The sequence below is a fragment of the Rhinoderma darwinii genome, chromosome 1 (genome assembly GCF_050947455.1).
Source record: "Rhinoderma darwinii isolate aRhiDar2 chromosome 1, aRhiDar2.hap1, whole genome shotgun sequence".
Taxonomy (NCBI): Eukaryota; Metazoa; Chordata; class Amphibia; order Anura; family Rhinodermatidae; genus Rhinoderma; species Rhinoderma darwinii.
In genome coordinates this window covers 369,624,382-369,644,381 of record NC_134687.1, presented here as the reverse complement: position 1 = coordinate 369,644,381, position 20,000 = coordinate 369,624,382, and the positions used below count along the sequence as shown (strand labels likewise).

At 39.5% G+C, this 20,000-nt stretch overlaps 1 protein-coding gene across 1 annotated transcript in view; it reads left to right on the top strand.

The window, feature by feature from the left end:
- DMRT1 (doublesex and mab-3 related transcription factor 1) overlaps positions 1–20,000 on the top strand; it is a 157,362-nt gene that overhangs the window by 4,552 nt on the left and 132,810 nt on the right. The window contains exon 2 of the mRNA XM_075827709.1: positions 19,999–20,000. This exon is cut by the window's right edge and continues 235 nt beyond it. The gene's annotated coding sequence lies outside the window, so the exon portion shown is untranslated. The remainder of the gene's footprint in view (positions 1–19,998) is intronic.

Here is a 20,000-nt window from a genome sequence, read left to right as displayed (position 1 = left end):
CATGTGTGAACAGGGGGGAAGTGTATATCAATGTTTCCTCAAGTGTGCGCATGTACATATTGGCATAGGTGGGTGCAATGTTCGAGCCCATCGCAGTACCTTGTAGCTGATAAAAGAAATTATTACCAAACAGAAAATAATTACGTCTTAAGATAACATTCAGCAGTTGTATCAGAAATAGACGACAATCTGCAGTGTAGTCAGAGTTACGTAAAAAATAATCAACAGTAGAAATGCCCATAGTATGATCAATGACCGTGTGTAGACTGGTTACATCAAAAGCTACGTGTCTCAACTGGGTACCTGGAAGAAGCGTAACATCATGTAATTTACAGAGAAAATCAGAAGTATCTCTAATGTGAGAACTGGCTTCTAGTGCATACTTCCTCAGAATTTTATCAAGGAAAACAGCAATGTGGCAAAAGATGGAATCCGAGCTGGACACAATCGGTCTGCCCGGTGGGTTGATCAGTGACTTGTGAATCTTAGGGAGTACATAAATGACCGGGGTTCTTGGCTGATCAATTACCAAATATTGGGCCAAGTCGTCATCAATAATGCCACCTAGTAGTGCCTCATCAACAATGCATTTGATTTCCCTGGAAATCTCAAACTTGGGATCATAATTGATCTGTTTATAGACGATGGGGTCACTAAGCTGTCTGTTAATCTCATCAAGGTACATGGAGGTATCCATAACCACCAGCGCCCCACCCTTATCAGGGGGCTTAATAGTAATGCTATTGTCACAGGAGAGTTCGTCAAGGGCCATTAATTCACTTTTATTGAGGTTAAGATGAGAAAAACCAGAATCTCTAGGGGTAGATTTGAGTATCCCTAAGTCATTTTTGACAGCCGCAATGAAGTCATCTATAATGGGTATACTGGAGGGTGGCACGAAAGAGCTACCTTTAGATAAACCATATTTTTTAATACGACATTTCCTTACCTGTGACAGTGACCATGTCATTTATGTTCTCCAATGCCCTTGTAAATTACTCTATGTTGGTGAGACAACACTCGACCTCAAGACCAGACTTAACCAACACAGATACACCATTAGAAAAAAAGAGGTTGGACCTGCCCGTATCTAAACATTTCACTGACATGGGACATGGGACACCAAGAAAGTCATTTGAGGTTTTGGACCTCTAAGAAGAGGGGGTAATAGGTCAAAAGTGCTTAAGATCCGTGAACTCCAATGGATCAGTAGACTTAATTCCCTTAAACCGCATGGGCTCAATGTAGACTTTGCTCTAGGTGGTTTGGTTTGAGGCCATTTCCACCTGTGGTGCCTTCTGGACCCTGTCTCTGACACTTGCCTTCAGTTTTATGATTTTATGACTTCCCCCTTCTCTCCCCTTGTTATATTATGTTATAATGATGACATTTATGAACATATTTTTTCTTTATTTTCAGATGAACCACATCTGTACTTTCATCACCTCTACGATGTCTCATCGGTGCCTTTTCGTTATTATTATTTCTTGTTTTCTACTTTAGAGTAATTTGATGTATTTGCTGTTTCATATACCTCTCTGATACATTGGTCTCCTGATAGGAAACTGTATTGGATGCCCATTTATGTCACGTTTAGTACAGTGTTTGCCATGCTCTGGTCCCCTTCCTTTACACATATGTGTGGTCTCCCCCACATTTTAACCAGGGTGCTATGTGGGGTTCCTTAAGCCAGAAAGTATGCCAACGCATATTCCTGTTGCTGGTACCCCTCACTTTTTGGGGTATGTACTGCGGTTATCCGACGATGACCATCATGTTCATTCAACTCTCCCCTTCTAAGTGTCTTTTGAGGCTTCCTTAGCGTTTTGGCACATGGTTTTACGTACCCATGTCACACGCCTATAGGTGCACACAACTTATGGATACATCCATACTATCGTTTTCCATAGCTCCCTTATGTATAATTACTTTGTCTACTAGATTCTCAGGATGACAGAGAGGTATATTATGATTTAATACTTACGCTATGTGCTATTATACGCTCTCTGGCGTCTGTAAGATATTCCCCTCACCTCCATGGCCGCCGTAGCTTCATTTTCTCTACGGCGCATGCGCCGTTTACATCCTGTTACTCGCAACTAGACTAACTTCCGGACATGCGCAGTTGCGGTGCACGGACGCCGCTTTCGGCGATTAACACTTGTGACATAATGAGAGGTGATGTAATTATTTTAACTCACGTTACACCTGTTTTCACACAACCTGTTTATATGTTTTATGTACATATACCTGTCTGTATTTATCAATACAGCCATTTTACATACTGTTTGGATTCTTTGCCACACACCAATGCTATATTTGATGCCATATAATGGTTATTCCATATGATTTGTTCACTGCTTCACTGATTACCGCTGTAACATTGCTTGATTTACTTCCTGTTATATTGTGTGAACCTACACTGTCATTTGCTTGAGAAAGGCTCCAGTGGACGGAGCTGAAACGTTGCACGGGCATTAAAGTACCCACTTTTTTCACCTTTGCTATTGGAGTTTCTGCTCATTTTTTGAATTCTATCTATCTATCTATCTATCTATCTATCTATCTATCTATCTATCTATCTATCTATCTATCTATCTATCTATGACTAGCACTGCGCTGGCTCCCTTCCCCTGCTTGTTTTAAAAGCTCCTTGACCCGGCGACACCTTCCATGGCCGATGGCGCCGCTAGCAGCTGCTGCTGCTTTGGCTGCTACTACTGTAGCGATGCCACTATAGCAGAGCAGGGAGGTATCTCCCTGCTCTGCGATAGCCCCACTTTAGCTCACTGAAGGAGCGGAATCCCCGTGTGTTCGGGGATTCTGCTCCTGGATAGAGCGCTTGATGTCTCTGTCCATATCTGGACAGTGACATCAGGGGAAACTCCTGAAGCGGAATCCCCGAACACTTTGTGACCGGGGATTCCACACCAGGCGAAGCCAGTAACGTTTAGTGTCCATAAATGTCCTGATGTCACTGTCCAGATATGCCCGGCCTGGAACGAATGCAAACCGGCTGGGAAAAACGGCCGATTTTATCGGCCGACACTCGGGCTCGGGTGGGACCCTGTCGTGCGAATAAGGCCTCAGACTCCAGTCCCACATATATATTTCCAAACGAATCCATCTATCTATCTATCTATCTATCTATCTATCTATCTATCTATCTATCTATCTATCTATCTATCTATCTATCCATCTTCCTTCTATAACGTCTGGGCCATCAGAAGCTGCTCCACTTTATCATTGGACTTGAAGTGCATGAACTAAAGGCACACTAGAAAGGACTTGGTAAGTATAATAATAATAATAATGCATAGAGTACCCCTTTGTTCTCCTGCATTTCAGTACTGACTTCCTGCCACAAAACTTAATGCATGAACTGTAAAGCAATGAGGATGTGGTAAGATGAGTCTTTAACCCCTTAATGACCAGCCTAATTTAAGCCTTAATGATCAAGCAATGTTTTAAGTTTTTCCATCGTCACATTCAAAGAGCTATAACTTTTTTAATTTTCCGTCGACATAGCTGTATAAGGACTTTTTTTGCGGGATAAAGTTGTATTTTTTAATAGCACCATTTTGGGGTACATGTATTTTATTGATTACAATTCTTTTGGGGAGGAATAGAAAAAAAACAGCAATTTCACCATTTATTGTTTTTTATATTGTTTTTTATGTTTTGCCACTTATACACAAGTGGTAGCTGAGAGCAGGGAGCTTTTATTGCTCCCGGACGCGCTGCTGTATTCTGGTGCAGCGCCGTAAAAGGCCTATGGGCGGTCACTAACGGGTTAAAGGGAAAGTCCAGTATCTTCTATACTGTATGTTATAAGAGAAGATAACATTAGTGTAGTCTGTGATCTCCCACCATCACTGATCTCCAGTATGGAAATACTCATTTGGCACTGCTCAGATATACACCTAAAACTGTGATAAACAATGTTCTAAAAAAAAAACAAGACAGTTCTTAGCCATAGCAACCAATCAGAATTCTTATTTTTTAATCCTGCTCCTAAAAAATGAAAGCTGAAATCTGATGGACAATATTGAAGTTTTTTCTGAAATCTGTTTTGATGCATAAGGCCCACCGATATTGATGTGAATGACAGTTGTTTTAGGAGGTTTTGTCAGATTTCCAGTAACAAATCTCTAAGCAGCACCTAGGGGTTATAAGCAATCCATAGAGAACTTTAATTCTGGAAATCAGTGGTAGTCTGAGACACAACAATATGATCTTACATTTATCTAAGACATATCAGAACATTTTAGATTTCACCTTAGCCCCTTGGTGACCACCAATACACCTTTTCACGGCAGTCACTAAGGGGCCTTAGGCTAGGCTGTCGCCTTTTCACGCTGGCCCAGTCGGTGTCCCGTGCAGGCTGGAGCCGATGCTCGGCTGTCTAATGACAGCCGGGCTCCAACGACCGCGATCAAAGTTTACTTCGTTTGCGGCCGTTTAACCCGTTAAATGCCGCAGTCAATAGGCAATAATGCTCTGGTATACTAAGTATACCAAAGCATTACAGCAGCAATCTAAACATTGCATAGTAAAGTCCCCTCGTGGGACTAAAAAAATAAGTAAGTAATGTGAAATTAAAATTATTAATATTAATGACAGTAAAAAAATAAATAAAACAATTTTTTTTCCATAAAAAGTGGTTTTATTTAGTAAAAGTGTAAAAAATAAAAGTACACATATATGGTCTCGCCACAGCCATAATGACTCAAGCAATAAATATGTAATTTAAACCGCAAGGTGAACACCGTAAAAAAGAAAACACAAAAAACGATGGCGAAATTGCTATTTTTTCTCATTGCCTCCCAAAAAAAGTCATAATAAGAGTTAATCAATAACTACCATGTACCCCAAAACAGTACCACTCCAAACTACGTCTCGTCCCGCAGAAAACAAACACAAAAAATCACTAAATTGACAGAAAAATAAAAAAATGACGGCTCTTGGAAAGCGACTATGCAAAAACAAATAATTTTAGTTCAAAAGTGTTTTTTTACTGTGCAAAAGTCATAAAACATAAAAAACTCTACATATGAGGTATCGTCCTAATCGTACCGACCCATACAATAAAGGTAACGTGTTATTTATGCCGCACAGTGAACGGCGTGAAATTAAGACGCATAGAACATTGACAGAATTGCAGGTATTTTTTTCTATTCCCACGAAAAAAAGTTAATAAAAGTTAATTGAAAAATTATATGTACCCCAAAATAGTGCCATTAACCCCTTCCCGCACCTTGATGTAACTGCATGTCAAGGTGAGCAGTATTTGCGCACCTTGATGTGGAGTTACGTCTGTACTTTGACAGTTAACCGCCGCGCGGCGAAATACCGCAGCGGCAGTTAATGCTGCAAGGCGTCTGCCCTGCATTCCCTGTTGCCGATGAGTGGCCCATCGCCGCTCATTTCGGCAGTTTACCCCTCAGATGCGCCGTTCGTTTGCGATCGCCGCATTTAAGGAGTTTAGCGCAGATCGCCAGCCCCCACATGAAATCACGAGGGCTGGCGATGGTACCTATGGCAACCGGACGCCAGACAATGGCTTCCGTGCTGTCAAGTACAGAAGCCTATGAGGACCAACCGGAGGCTGGTCCTCATTGGCTTCCTGTCAGAGTGAGGGTATGTTCACACGGCCTATTTTCAGACGTAATTCGGGCGTTTTACGCCTCGAATTACGCCTGAAAAAACGGCTCCATTACACCTACAAACGTCTGCCCATTGCTTGTAATGGGTTTTACGGTGTTCTGTTCCCACGAGGTGTAATTTTACGCTTCGCTGTCAAAATACGGCGCGTAAAATTACAGCTCGTCAAAAGATGTGCAGGACACTTCTTGGGACGTTTTTGGAGGCGTTTTTCATTGATTCCAATTAAATGTATTCTAGAATATATCAGAGCTGCCAGTCTAAATGTCCCCTAGTGGGACAAGTAAAAAAAAAAGATAATAAAAATGTTTTATAAAAGTTTCAAAATAAAAGTTATAAGTTACATAAACAAAAAAATGCTTTTTTTCCTATAATAAGTGAACACGTTAAAAAATTACACATATTTGGTATCACCGCGTTCGTAATGACCCAAACTATGAAACTGTAATGTTATTTTTTCTGCATGGTGAACACCGCAAAAACAATAAGTAAAAAACAATGCCAGAAATACTATTTTTTGGTCACCACCCCTCCCAAAATATACAATAAAAAGTGATCAAAAAGTCGCACATACCCCAAAATAAAATATCCAATAAAAACTACAACCCGTCCCGCAAAAAACAAGCCCTTACACCGCTTTTCTGACTGAAAAATAAAAAAGTTATGGCTCTCAGAATATGGTGACACAAAAAATTAATTATTAAAAAAAAACGCTGCAAAACTTAAAAAAAACCCGATATACATATGGTATCACCGTAGTCGTATCGACCTGCAGAATAAAGTAAAATTGTCATTTATAGCCCAGGGTGAACGCTGTAAAAAAAAAAAAAGAATAAATACAAAACATTGTCAGAATTGATGGTTTTTGGTCACCTTGCCTGCCAAAAAATGGAATAGAAAGTGATCAAAAAAATCGCATGTACCCCAAAATGGTACCAATGAAAACTACAGCTCGTCCCGCAACAAATAAGCCCTCACACAGCTCCGGTGGAGAAAAAATAAAAAAGTTCTGTCTGAGAATATGACGATGCAAAATGTGCAGAATGTTCCAAAAGCGAATAAGATTGGGCACTATTTATCAGTTCGACACTGGCCACATATCTGCGGATTATTATTTATTTACCCCATTATTATACCCTCTTATTATGCCCTGATGTACCCCGCACAGATTACATATGCCCCCACATTATAAACTGAAATACAAGTAAAACCCCACACGGAACTATTACCAAGCCAAATCTGCGCTGGAAAGAGGTTGATCCCCCTACAATAACTGAGTGGTTAAGAGAAATAAATATAATACAATCGTACGAAAAAACTAAATGGCTTTTGAACCAAGACCTAGACAAATTCCAACATATATGGGACAATTGGATACAATTTTATAAATCTGTAGATTTATCCTAATTAGCTAATACTACAGCCTGATCCCACATTTATATAACCATCAAAGTTTCTTCCTGAGGCAAGTCATCTACTCACAAGATTTTCCGTATATTGGATCAAGGGATTTAATGCCACATGTTTTAAGGTCAACACCATATTGATTTCTCAATATAACATTATTATACCGGATTGTATTGTTTGAGATACATTATTATATTAATAGATGTTTCGCATTGTGAAGATGATCTGTTGCCTCCTCCCTTTTTTATTTTTGTACCCTTCCTTCCTTTTTGTTTGTTGGCAAACCCTAAAATAAAGAATTTACACAAAAGCCAAATGGCGCTCCCTCTTATGAGCCCTGCAGCGTGCCCAAACAGCAGTTTACGTCCACAGATCTGGCATCGCCATACCCGTGAGAACCTGTTTAATATTTTATGAGGTATTTGTCTTCAGTTGCAAAAACTGGGCACAACATATTGTGCACTAAAATGGCATATGATTGGAAAATTTTAATTTTCACTCCGCACCACCCGATGCACATTAACAACTTCGTGCACCACGACTTAATAGCATGTCGTGGTGCGGGAGGTAATTGTATGGAGTGGGCTCACGCGCTGATACGCTGCGGGTATCAGCTGTGTATTACAGCTGACACCCGGTACTAACGGACAGGAACAGCGATCTCGCTGTTACAGGAGCTTGTAAAAATCACAATATACTGCAATACATTAGTATTGCAGTGTATTGTACAAACGATCTAATGATCGCTGGTTCACGTCCCCTAGGGGAACTAATAAAATGTGCAAACAATTTTAATAAAGTTATTAGTGAAAAAAATTAAATAAATCTTTAAAGTCCAAAAGAAAACCCTATTCCCATTTTTTTGCTAAAGTAATGAAAAAAATACACAAAATTGGTATCGCTGCGTCCGTAAAAGTCTGAACTATTACAATATGCCATTATTTAACTCGCTCGGTGGACGTTGTAAATAATAAAGAATTTAAAACGCCAAAATCGCAGTTTTTTTGTCACCTTAAGGGCAGATTCACACGAGCGTTGCGTTTTTGCGCGCGCAAACAACGCGGCGTTTTGCGAGCGCAAAAACCATTTGACAGCTGCGTGTGTCATGCGTGTCTGATGCGCGGCTGCGTGATTTTCGCGCAGCCGGCATCATAGAGATGAGGCTTGTCGACGCCCGTCACTGTCCAAGGTGCTGAAAGAGCTAACTCTTTCAGCACCCTCGACAGTGAATGCCGAACACAACAGCGAAAAACATGTAAAAAAAAAAGATAAAGTTCCTACTTACCGAGAACTTCCCGGCCGTTGCCTTGGTGACGCGTCCTTGGTGACGCGCCTCTCTTGACATCGGGCCCCACCTCCCTGGATGACGCGGCAGTCCAAGTGACCGCTGCAGCCTGTGATTGGCTGCAGCCTGTGCTTGGCCTGTGATTGGCTGGAGCTGTCACTTGAACTGAAGTGTCATCCCGGGAGGTCGGACTGCAGGAAGGAGACAGGAGTAATCGGTAAGTTAGAACTTCGGTTTTTTTTACAGGTTCATGTATTTTGGGATCGCAAGTCACTGTCCATGGTGCTGAAACAGTTTAACTCTTTCAGCACCATGCACAGTGAATCTCTCCCGACGTCGCGGACCGGAAATTTTTTTGCCGGGTTCGGCCAAAACGAGTTTGGCCGAACCCGGTGAAGTTTGCCTCGGTTGTCGGGGTTCGCTCCTCGCAAAGACACTCCGTTTGGATGCTTGGAAACAGAAAAGCACGTGGTGCTTTTCTGTTTCCATTCATCCTTTTGACAGCTGTTGCGCAAACACGCAGTTCGCACGGAAGTGCTTCCGTGCGACATGCGTGGTTTTCACGCACCCATTGACTTCAATGGGTGCGTGATGCGTGAAATACGCAAAGTTATTGAACCTGTCGCGTATTTTGCGCAGCGAACAAACGCTGCGCAAAATACACGGACTGTGTGTACTGCCCCATAGACTTCTATAGGGCATTGCGTGCCGCGCGAAAACCACGCGGTCTACACGCTGCCAAATCACGCTCGTGTGAATCCCCCCTAACTCTAAAAAAAATGTTAATAAAAAGTGCTCAGAAAGTTGTACGTAAAAGTGGTACCAATAAAAACTACAGCTTGTCTCGCAAAAAATAAGCCCTCATACCTCTCAATCGACCAAAAAATAAATAAAGTTATGCCTCTCGGAATATGGTGAAACAAAAAGTTTTTTGTTTTATTTTAACAAATAGTTTTTACTTTGTAAAAGTAGTAAAATATGAAAAAAAAGGGTATAAATTTGGTATCACCTTAATCGTATTAAGTCTTATAAAAAAATTAAGTTGTCGTTTTTACCTCACGGTGAAAGCCGTAAAAACGAAACCCAAAAAAGAATGGAGGAATCACAGTTTTTTTCCAGTTTCAGCCTGCAAAGACTTTTATTTCAGTTTCCCAGTAGATTAAATGGTACTTTAAAGGGTGTCAATAGAAAATACGTCTCCTCCCGCAAGAAATAAGCCCTCACATGAATCTATTGACGGAAAAATAAAAAAGTTATGGCTCTTGGAAGAAGGGGAGTGAAAAATAAAAATAAAAAAGCAAAAAATGGATCAGTCCAGAAATCGTTAATTCATTTTCTAATAAAAAAAACATTTATGACCACAAGTGGGGTATAGCCGTATTCGGGAGAAATTGCTTTACAAATGTTGGGGTACTTTTTCCTCCTTTTATTCTTTGTGAAAATTAAACAAATTCAACATTTTAGTGGAAATAATGTTGATATTCATTTTCACAGCCTAATTCTAATAAATTCTGCAAAAGACCTGTGGGGTCAAAATGCTTATTTATACCCCTAGATAGATTCCTTAAGTGGTGTAGTTTCACAAATGGGGTCACTTTTGGGGGGTTCCACTGTTTGGGTACCTCAGGGGCTTTGCAAATACAACATGGCACACGAAAACCATTTCATCTAAATTTGAGCTCCAAAAGCCCTTCTAAGCCCTGCTGTGGATCCAAACAGAAGTTTATTACCACATATGGCGTATTTCCGTAAACGGGAGAAATTGCTTTACATATGTTGCGGTGTTTTTTTCCTTTATTCCTTGTAAAAATGTTACAAAATTTTTTTTTTCATAAAAAAAGTAGATTTTCATCTTCACATACTAATTCAAATACATTTAGAAAAACAAATGTGGGGTCAAAATGCTAACTGTACCCCTAGATAAATTCAGTGAGGGGTGTAGTTTCCAAAATGGGGTCACTTTTGGGGGGGGGGGTTTCCACGGTTTTGCTTTCTCCAGTTCATTGCAAATGCGACATGGCATTGAAAACTAATCCAGCAAAATCAGCGCTCCAAAATCCAAATGACGCTCCTTCTCTTCTGAGCCCTGCTGTGGGTCCAAACAGCAGTTTATTACGACATATAGGGTATTGCCGTAATCGGGAGAAATTGCTTTACAAGAGCTGAGGGGGTGCTTTTTCTCCTTTATTCCTTGTAAAAATTAAAAAATTTTAAGTTTTTCAGAAAAAAAGTAGATTTTCATTTTCACAGACTAATTCAAATACATTTAGCAAAAAAAACTGTGGGGTCAAAACGGTAACTATACCCCTAGATAAAATCATTGAGGGCTGTAGTTTCCAAAATGGGGTCACTTTTTTTTTTTTTTTTTTTTTACTGTTTTGGCACCACAAGACCTCTTCAAACCTGACATGGTGTCTACAATATATTCAAAAACAAGGAGACCCCAAAATCCACTAGGTGCTCCTTTGCTTCTGAGGCCTGTGTTTCAGTCTATTAGCACACTAGGGCCACATGTGGGATATTTCTAAAAACTGCACAATCTTGGCAATAAATATTGAGTTGCATTTCTCGTGTAAAACCTTCTGTGTTACAGAAAAAATTGTATTACAAATGATTTTTGGCACAAAAAATAGAATTTTGTAAATTTCACCTCAACTTTCCTTTAATTCCTGAGAAACGCCTATGGGGTTAAAACACTTTCTGAATGCTGTTTTGGATACTTTGAGGGGTGCAGTTTTTAAAATGGGGTGATTTATGGGGACTTTCTAATATATAAAGACCTCAAAGCCATTTCAGAACTGAACTGGTCCATGAAAAAATGGGCTTTTGAAATTTTCTTGAAAATGTGAGAAATTGCTGCTAAAGTTCTAAGCCTTGTAACGTCCTGGAAAAATAAAAGAATGTTCAAAAAACGATGCAAACATAAGGTACACATATGGGATATATGAAATAGTAACTATTTTGTGAGGTATTACTGTCTGTCTTACAAGCAGATACATGAACTTTTTTTAAAATGCAAATTTAGCAAATTTTCAAAAAAAAATTGGTGTTTTTCAAACATAAATATAGAATTTATCGTCCAAATATTTTTTACTAACATAAAGTACAATATGTCACGAGAAAACAATCCCAGAATCACTTGGATAGGTAAAAGCATTCCCAAGTTATTACTACATAAGGTAACACATGTCAGATTTGAAAAAATCGGCTTCATCCAAAACAGGCTCAGTCCTGAAGGGGTTAAAAAGTACAACTAATCCCGAAAAAAACAATTCCTCATAGAAGAGCCATGTCGACAAAAAACTATTTGTTAAAAAAAAAATATATAGTTTTGTTTCACCACATTCTGAGAGCCATAATGTTTTTATATTTTCGTCTTTTGAGGTCACGAGGGCTTATTTTTTGTGGGACGAGCTGTGGTTTTTATTAGTATTATTTTTTTCTATATCTTTATGATCACTTTCTATTATTTTCTTGTCGTTTTAATTTTTTTTTTTTTTACGGCGTTCACTGTGCAAGCTAAATAATGTTATATCGTAAAATTTCAGACTTTAACCCCTTCCCGACATTTGTCGTATGGATACGTCATGGAAAGACAGTGCTTCCCGTATTTTGCCGTATCCATACGAAAAATGGTGGACACTGGCTCAGAAGCTGAGTTGGTGCCACCATCCCCCGGTGTCAGCTGTATGTTATTGCTGACACCCTGCTGTAATTAGCTCCGATACCCACCATTAACCCCTTAAATTCAGCGGTCAAAAGCTATCGCATTTAAGGGGTTTGCATCTCATCGGCACCCCAGCAATGAAATTCAATGGCAACCGGAGGCCTAAAACTGGCCTCCCGGTCTGCCTAGTACGGAAGCCTTCCAGGCCCCGCCCGGAGGCGGAGACTAAAAGGCTTCCGTAGCCGACGGCAAGATGGCGGTGGATGTCAGCTGTATGTTAGAGCTGACATCCACCTGTAACGGCAGGAACCGGAGCTAGCTCCGATCCCTGCCATTAACCCCTAAGATGCAGCGATCTAAAGAGATTGCTACATCTTAGAGGTTGGTAGCAGATCGGCAGCCCAGCCATGCGATTGCAGGGCTGCCGACTGTTGCTATGACAACAGGAGGCCTAACAATGGCCTCCTGCTCTGCCATTACGGAAACCGATTAGGCCCCGCCAGGAGGCAAAGCCTAATCGGCTTGCTGTCAGTGAACAATTGACGGATCTAATAGATTGCACTACATAGGTAGTGAAATGTATTAAAAATGAATCAGACAGTTGGACCTTCAAGTCCCCTAGTGGGACTAAATGAAAGTGTAAAAAAAAGTTTACAATAAAAAGTGAAAATAAAAGTTCTAAAACATACAATAAAAGTTTCAAGTAATAAAATAAAACACAATCGCCCTTTTTCCCTTATCAAGTCCTCTTTATTATTGAAAAAAAATAATAAACCTTACATATTTCGTATCGCCGCGACGTAACGGCCTGAACGATACAATATTATGTTATTTATTCCACGTGGTGAATGGCGTAAAAAAACAATGCCAGAATTTCCGTTTTTTGGTCACTTTGCCCTACAAAAATTGGAATAAAAAGTGATCAAAAAGTCACATGTATCCAAAAATATTACCTATAAAAACTATAGCTCGTCTCGCTTAAAACAAGCCCTGATACAGCTCCGTCGACGAAAAAAATAAAAAGTTACGGTTCTCACAACATGGCGACAGATAAAATATTTTTTTTTTTACAAAAGCAATTTTATTGTGCAAAAAGTTGTAAAACATTAAATTTTGGTATTGCCGGAATCGTACTGACTCGTAGAGGAAAGGTAACATGTAATTTATAACGCATGGTGAACACTGTATAAAAAGTGATCAAAAAGTTGCATGTACCCCAAAATGGTACCAATAACTACAGCTCGTCCTGGAAAAAACAGCCGTCATACTACTATGTCTATGAAAAAATTTAATTAGTTAAAGGGGCTCTGTCAGCACATTATAAGTGCCCTATCTCCTATATAAGGAGATTGGCGCTATAATGTAGGTGACAGTAATGCTTTTTATTTAGAAAAGCTATCTATTTTAAACCACTTTATTAGCGATTTTTAGCTTTATGCTAATGAGTTTCTTAATGCCCAAGTGGGCGTGTTTTTACTTTCGACCAAGTGGGAGTTGTACAGAGGAGAGTATGCCGCTGACCAATCAGTGACCAGTCAGCATCATACACTTCTCCCCATTCATTTACACAGCAGCATCGCGTTCTTACTAGAACACGATGTGCAGCCACATACACACACATTAACGTTATTCAAGTGTCCTGATAATGAATATACATTACCTCCAGCCTGGACGTCATGTGTATTCAGAATCCTGACACTTCTGAATCTTTTCTGTGAGATTCCAGCAAGCCACGCGTAATCTCGTGAGATTACGATGTAAACGAGATTTCGTTTCCCTTGCTGGAAATCTCACAGAAAAGATTCAGAAGTGTCAGGATTCTGAATACACATGACGTCCAGGCTGGAGGTAATATATATTCATTATCAGGACACTTGATTAACGTTAATGTCTGTGTATGTGGCTGCACATCGTATTCTAGTAAGAACGTGATGCTGCTGTGTAAATGAATGGAGAGGAGTGCATGACGCTGATTGGTCAGTGTCATACTCTCCTCTGTACAACGCCCACTTTGTCAAAAGTAAAAACACGCCCACTTGGGCATTAAGAAACTAATTAGCATAAAGCTAAAAATCGCTAATAAAGTGGTTTAAAATAGATTGTTTTCTAAATAAAAATCATCACTGTCACCTACATTATAGCGCCGATCTCCTTATATAGGAGATAGGGCACTTATAATGTGGTGACAGAGCCTCTTTAAGGCTCCGTCAGGAAAGAAAGAATATGCAGTTGTGCCGGCCCGAAGGGAATATTTCTTCTGTTTCAAGAGGCGATTTTCAAGGCCCTACAATTAGGGAACCAGGAAGGGTAGGGCCCAAACATATTAGCTGGAAGCGAGGGTGCCCGTATTATACCAGGACAACACTTTCCCAGCAAAATTACCCAAATTTCAAAGGTGTAGAGTGTGTACCAAAAGGGGGATAAGTAAGGACACCATTTATCAGTGCGACACTGGCCTGTGCAGAAAGGATTGCTTCACAGCGTAACAAATATCTATGGATTATTTTATTGTTTTTTTTACCCCATTATTATACCACCTGACTATGCCCCTGATGTACTCTGCCCAGCTTACATATACCCCCACATTATAAACTGAAATACCAGTAAAACTCCAAACAAACCTACTACCAAGCAAAATCCACGCTCCAAAAGCCAAATGGCGTTCCCTCTCTTCTGAACCCTACAGTGTGCCCAAACAGCTGTTTACTTCCACATATATGGCATCATCATACCCGGGAGAACCCTTTTAACAACTTTTGGGGTGTGTGTCTCCAGTGGCACAAGCTGGGCACAACATATTTGCCACTGAAATGGCATATCTAGGGAAAAATTTAAAGTTTTACTTTGCACCATCCACAGCGCATTCATTTGTGGAAAAGACCTGTGTGGTGAAAATTCTCACTACACCCCTTAATAAATGCATTTAGGGGTGTAGTTTCCAAAATGGGGTCACTTCTCAGGGGTTTCTTTTATTATTTCACATCAGAGCCTCTGCAATTGTGACTAAGTACTTTGTAAATCGCCAAATTAGGCCTCAATTTCGGATGGTACTATTTCACTCCTGAGCCTAGTCAAATGTCCAGGCAAAAGATTAGGGCCACACGTAGGGTGTTTCTAAAACCGGGAAACACAGCATAATAATTAGAGAGCTGTCCTGTTATGGTGGCACAAACTGGGCACCACAAATATGGAAAAATTCACATTTTCACTCTGCAACATCGAGTCCACACTAATTTCTGCAAAACACCTGCAGGGTTAACATGCTCACTACACCCTTAGGTGAATACCTTGAGGGGTGTAGTTTCCAAAATGCGGTCACTTCTGGGGGGTTTCCACTGTTTTGGTTCCACAGGGGCTTTGCAAAATCGATATAGCGCCCAGAAACAAATCCAGCAAAATCTGCACTCCAAAAGCCAAATTGCGCTCCTTCCCTTCTGAGCCTTACTGTGTGCCCAAACAGCAGTTTATGACCACATATGGGGGATTGCCGTACTCGGGAGAAATTGCTTTACAAATGTTGGGGTTCTTTTTTTTCTTTGTTTGTTGAGAAAATAATTTTTTTTAGCTAAAGCTACGTCTTATTGAAGAAAAAGGATTCTTTTTTATTTTCACTGCCCAATTCTAATAAAATCTATGAAACACCTGTGGGGTCAAAATGCTCACTACACCCCTAGATGAATTCCTCAAAGGGTGTAGTTTTGTAAATACAGTCACTTTTGGGTAGTTTCCACTGTACTGGTACCTTAGGGGCTTTGCAAAGGCGACATGGTGCCGAGAAATCAATCCTGCAAAATCTGCACTCCAAAAGCCAAATGGCGCTCCTTCTCTTCTGAGCCCTGCCGTTTGCCCAAACAGCAGTTTATGACAACATATGTGGTATTTCCGTACTCCAGAGAAGTTGCTTTACAATTGTTGGGGGGCTTTTTCTTCTTTATTCTTTGTGGACATTGTTCTATTTTTTTATTTTTTTTAGCTAAATCTACATGTTATTGGAACAAATTTGACGGTTTAATTTTCACGTTTAAATTCCAATAAATTTTATGAAACAGCTGTGGGGTCAAAATACACTACACCCCTAAATGAATTCCTTGTGGGTGTAGTTTCTTTTTTTGGAGTGTTTCCTTTGTTTTGGCATCCTCTTCAAACCTGACATATTGCCTAAAATATATTCTAATACAAAGAAGGCCCCAAAATCCTGTAGGTGCTCTTTTGCTTCTGAGGCCAGTTAGCACACTAGGGCCACATGTGTGATATTTCTAAAAAGGGCAGAATCTGGGCAATAAATATTGAGTTGCGTTTCTCTGGTAAAACCTTCTGTGTTACAGAAAAAAAATAATTAAATCTGAATTTCTGAAAAAAAATAAATTAGTAAATTTCGCCTCTACATTGCCTCTATTTCTTGTGAAACAGCTAAAGGGTTAAGAATCTTTCTAAATGCTGTTTTGAATACTTTGAGGGTTGCAGTTTTTACGGGGGTTTGTATTGTATAGACCTGTCAAAGCTACTTCAGAACTGAACTGGTCCCTGAAAAAAAAAGACTTTTGAAATTTTCTTGAAAATTTCTGCTAAAGTTCTAAGCCTTGTAACGTCCTAGAAAAATAAAAAGATGTTAAAAAAACAATGCCAATGGTATTACTATCTGTCTTACAAGCAGATACATTTAAATTTAGAAAAATGCTAATGTTTGTGTTTTTCACAATTAAATACTAAATGTATCGAGCAATTTTTACCACTAACTTGAAGTCCAATGTCCAATGTGTCACGTGAAACAAGTCTCAGAATCACTTGGTTAGGTAAAAGCATTTCAAAGTTATTGCCACATAAAGTGACACGTCAGATTTGAAAAATAAGTCTCTGTCAGGAAGGTCAAAAGTGGCTGCAGCGGGAAGGGGTTAATGGACGCAGCGATACCAATTTTGTTTATTTTTTACATTACTTTAGAGAAAAAGTGAGAAAGGTTGAAAGTTTTAATTTTAAATTTTTTTTTCATTACAAAAAACTTTATTAAACTTTTTTTTTTACACATTTTGTTAGTACCACTATGGGACTTTAACTAGCGAACTTTATACTAATGAATTGCAATATATTTTCATTTTTTCAGGTTTGTGAAGGCACAATGGGCACCCCACGACCGATTCGTGGAGGGGGCGATGAGCTGTCGGGGGGGCCGACCCCCTCTTTCTAGTGCCTTAGATACAGATTGATCGAGGCATTTAAAGGGTTAAACGGCCAGGAACAGCGCAATCGCCCCATTTTTCAAATATTACATGTGTCACTATGTGTGGTAATAACTCTTGAATGATTTTACTTATCCAAGTGATTATGAGCTTGTTTTTTTGTAACACATTATTCTTTGTTAGTGGTACATTTTGGTCGATATGTTTACTCTTTCTTATATAAAAGTCTAAACTATAGAGAAAATGTTGAAAAGTTAGCATTTTCCTAAATTTGAAATCCTCTGCTTCTAAAATGGAAAATGTTACAATACACAGTAGTAAATAAATAAGGTTTACCATATGTCTTCTTTATGTAGGCATCATTTTTTAAACTTAATAAATAAAATTTCAGGACGTTATAAGTTTACTAGCAGTTTTTCAAATATTCAACAAAATTTGCACAACATATATTTTTAGGCACCACTTCAGTTTATATATTAGCAAACCCTCATAAGTCACCCCATTTTAAAAACTGCACCCCTCAACGTGTTCAAAACCACATTTAGGAAGCTTGTTAACCCTTTAGGTTTTTCACAAGAATCAAGGCAAATTGGAGGTAAAAATTACAAATTAATTTTTTGCTGGCAGATTTTCAATTTAATCCATTTATTTCACTAACACAGCAGGTGTTAACAGAAAAACACAACTCAGTCTTCATTACACAGATTCTGTAGTTTTCAAAAATATCCCACATGTGGCCCTAGTGTGCTACTGGACTTAAATACAGGCCTCAGAATTAAAGTCACACCAAGTGGATTTTGGGGCCTCCTTTTCATTAAGATATTTTCTAGGCACCATTTCATGTTTGAAAAGGGCTTGATGTGCCAAAACATTAGATACACCCCAAAAAATACCCAATTTTTGGAAACTACACCCCTCAAGTAATGCATCTAGGGGTGTAGTGAGCATTGTGACCCCACAGTTTTTTTGATAGAATTTATTAGAATTGGGTTGTGAAAATGTAAAATATTTTTTTTTTCCCAATAATATGTAGTTTTAACTGAAATTTTTTTACAAGGAATTCAGAAAAAAAAAGCAACACATAAATTGTTAGGCAATTTCTTATAAGCATGGCAATACCCCATATGTGGTCATAAAGTACTGTTTGGGCACGCGGCAACGCTCAGAAGAGAAGGAGCGCCTTTTAGCTTTTGGAACGGAGATATTGCTGGAATGGTTTTCTGATGCCATGTCGCATTTGCAATGCCCCAGAGGGACCAGTACAGTGGAAACCCCCAAAAAGTGACTCCATTTAGGAAACTACACTCGTTAAGGAATTCATCTGGGTTGTAGTGAGCATTTTGACCCCACAGGTGTTTCAGCGAATTTATTAGGATTGGACTGTAAAAATTGAAAATTATTTTTTTCCCCAATAATATGTAGTTTTAGCTCAAATTTTTCAGTTTCACAAGGACTATAGGAGAAAAAGCACCACAATTTTTGTAGAGCATTTTCTTCTGAGTACAGCAATTACCCATATGTGGTCATAAACTGCTGTTTGGGCACACGGCTGGGCTCAGAAGGGAAAGAGCGCCATTTGGCTTTTGTAGCGCATGTTTTGCTAAATTGTTTTTTGGGGGCCATGTCGCATTTGCAGAGCCCCTGAAGTACGAGTACAGTAGAAATTCCCCAGGTGTAATCCTATTTTGGAGACTATACCCCTCAAAGAATTAAATTAGGGATGCAGTGAGCATTTTGACCCCTCAGGTGTTTTATAGATTTTATTAGAATTGGGCCGTGAAAATGAAAAATTAATTGTTTTTCCAATAATATGTAGTTTTAGCTCATCATTTTTAATTTTCACAAGGAATACATGAGAAAAGGCACCACAAAATTGGTTACACTATTTATTTATTTTTATTTTTTTTTACTAGGGGACTTGAAGGCCTGATCTTGTAATCCCCTGAACAATACACTACACTACTTATGCAGTGCAGTGTTTTGTAACTCTCATTTTTCAGCTGACAGTACATGGCGATCGCGCGGGGGTCCGATGGGGTTCAGAGGGAGCCCACTCCCTCTAAGTCAACCACTTAAATGCTTCGGTCGATATTGACCGAGGCATTTAAGGGGTTAAATGGCGGTGATCTGAGATAACTGTGATCTCCGCCATTCCAGCGGGATATCGGCTGTAGATTACATCCGGCACCCGCTGCGGATATTATTAAATGTTGCCTCCTTTTAGTACAAGGGTACTTCCACACGTAGTGTAAAATACTGCAGAACTTCCGTTCAGATTTTACGGAACTTCCACAGCGTATTCGCAAGAGAAATTGACATGCTGCAGATCTTATCTACTTTGCATACGCGTGGCGCATTATAATTAGATTGGAGAGTCTGACGAACCAGGAAGTGTCCGGTTTCTGAAGCTCCAACCACTCCACTTCCCTCCGCAATTGATTGACAGCTCTGATTGTAAGACGACGGAGACATGTAGAGCTGTCAATCAACTGCAGAGAGGAGGGGAGTGACTGTAACAGACACCAACCTAACTATCATACAGCATGCCGTGGAATAAAAGTTATTATTTCCCTAATGCAAGCCCTATGATACACTGGGAGGGATATTGACTGCATTTCTCACTTGCTCCCTGCTTTTGAGCTGTCTCCCACACGTATCACACAACATGGCGTATGTTGCCAAGTTTTTCTTTTTCTAACTGGAGAACAGGACAGTAACATTTTTGTAATACAGTTATAAGTGAGCGAATTGCAATTTGTAGGGAGAACAGTATAATTCCAACCTTCCGATCTTTACAGAT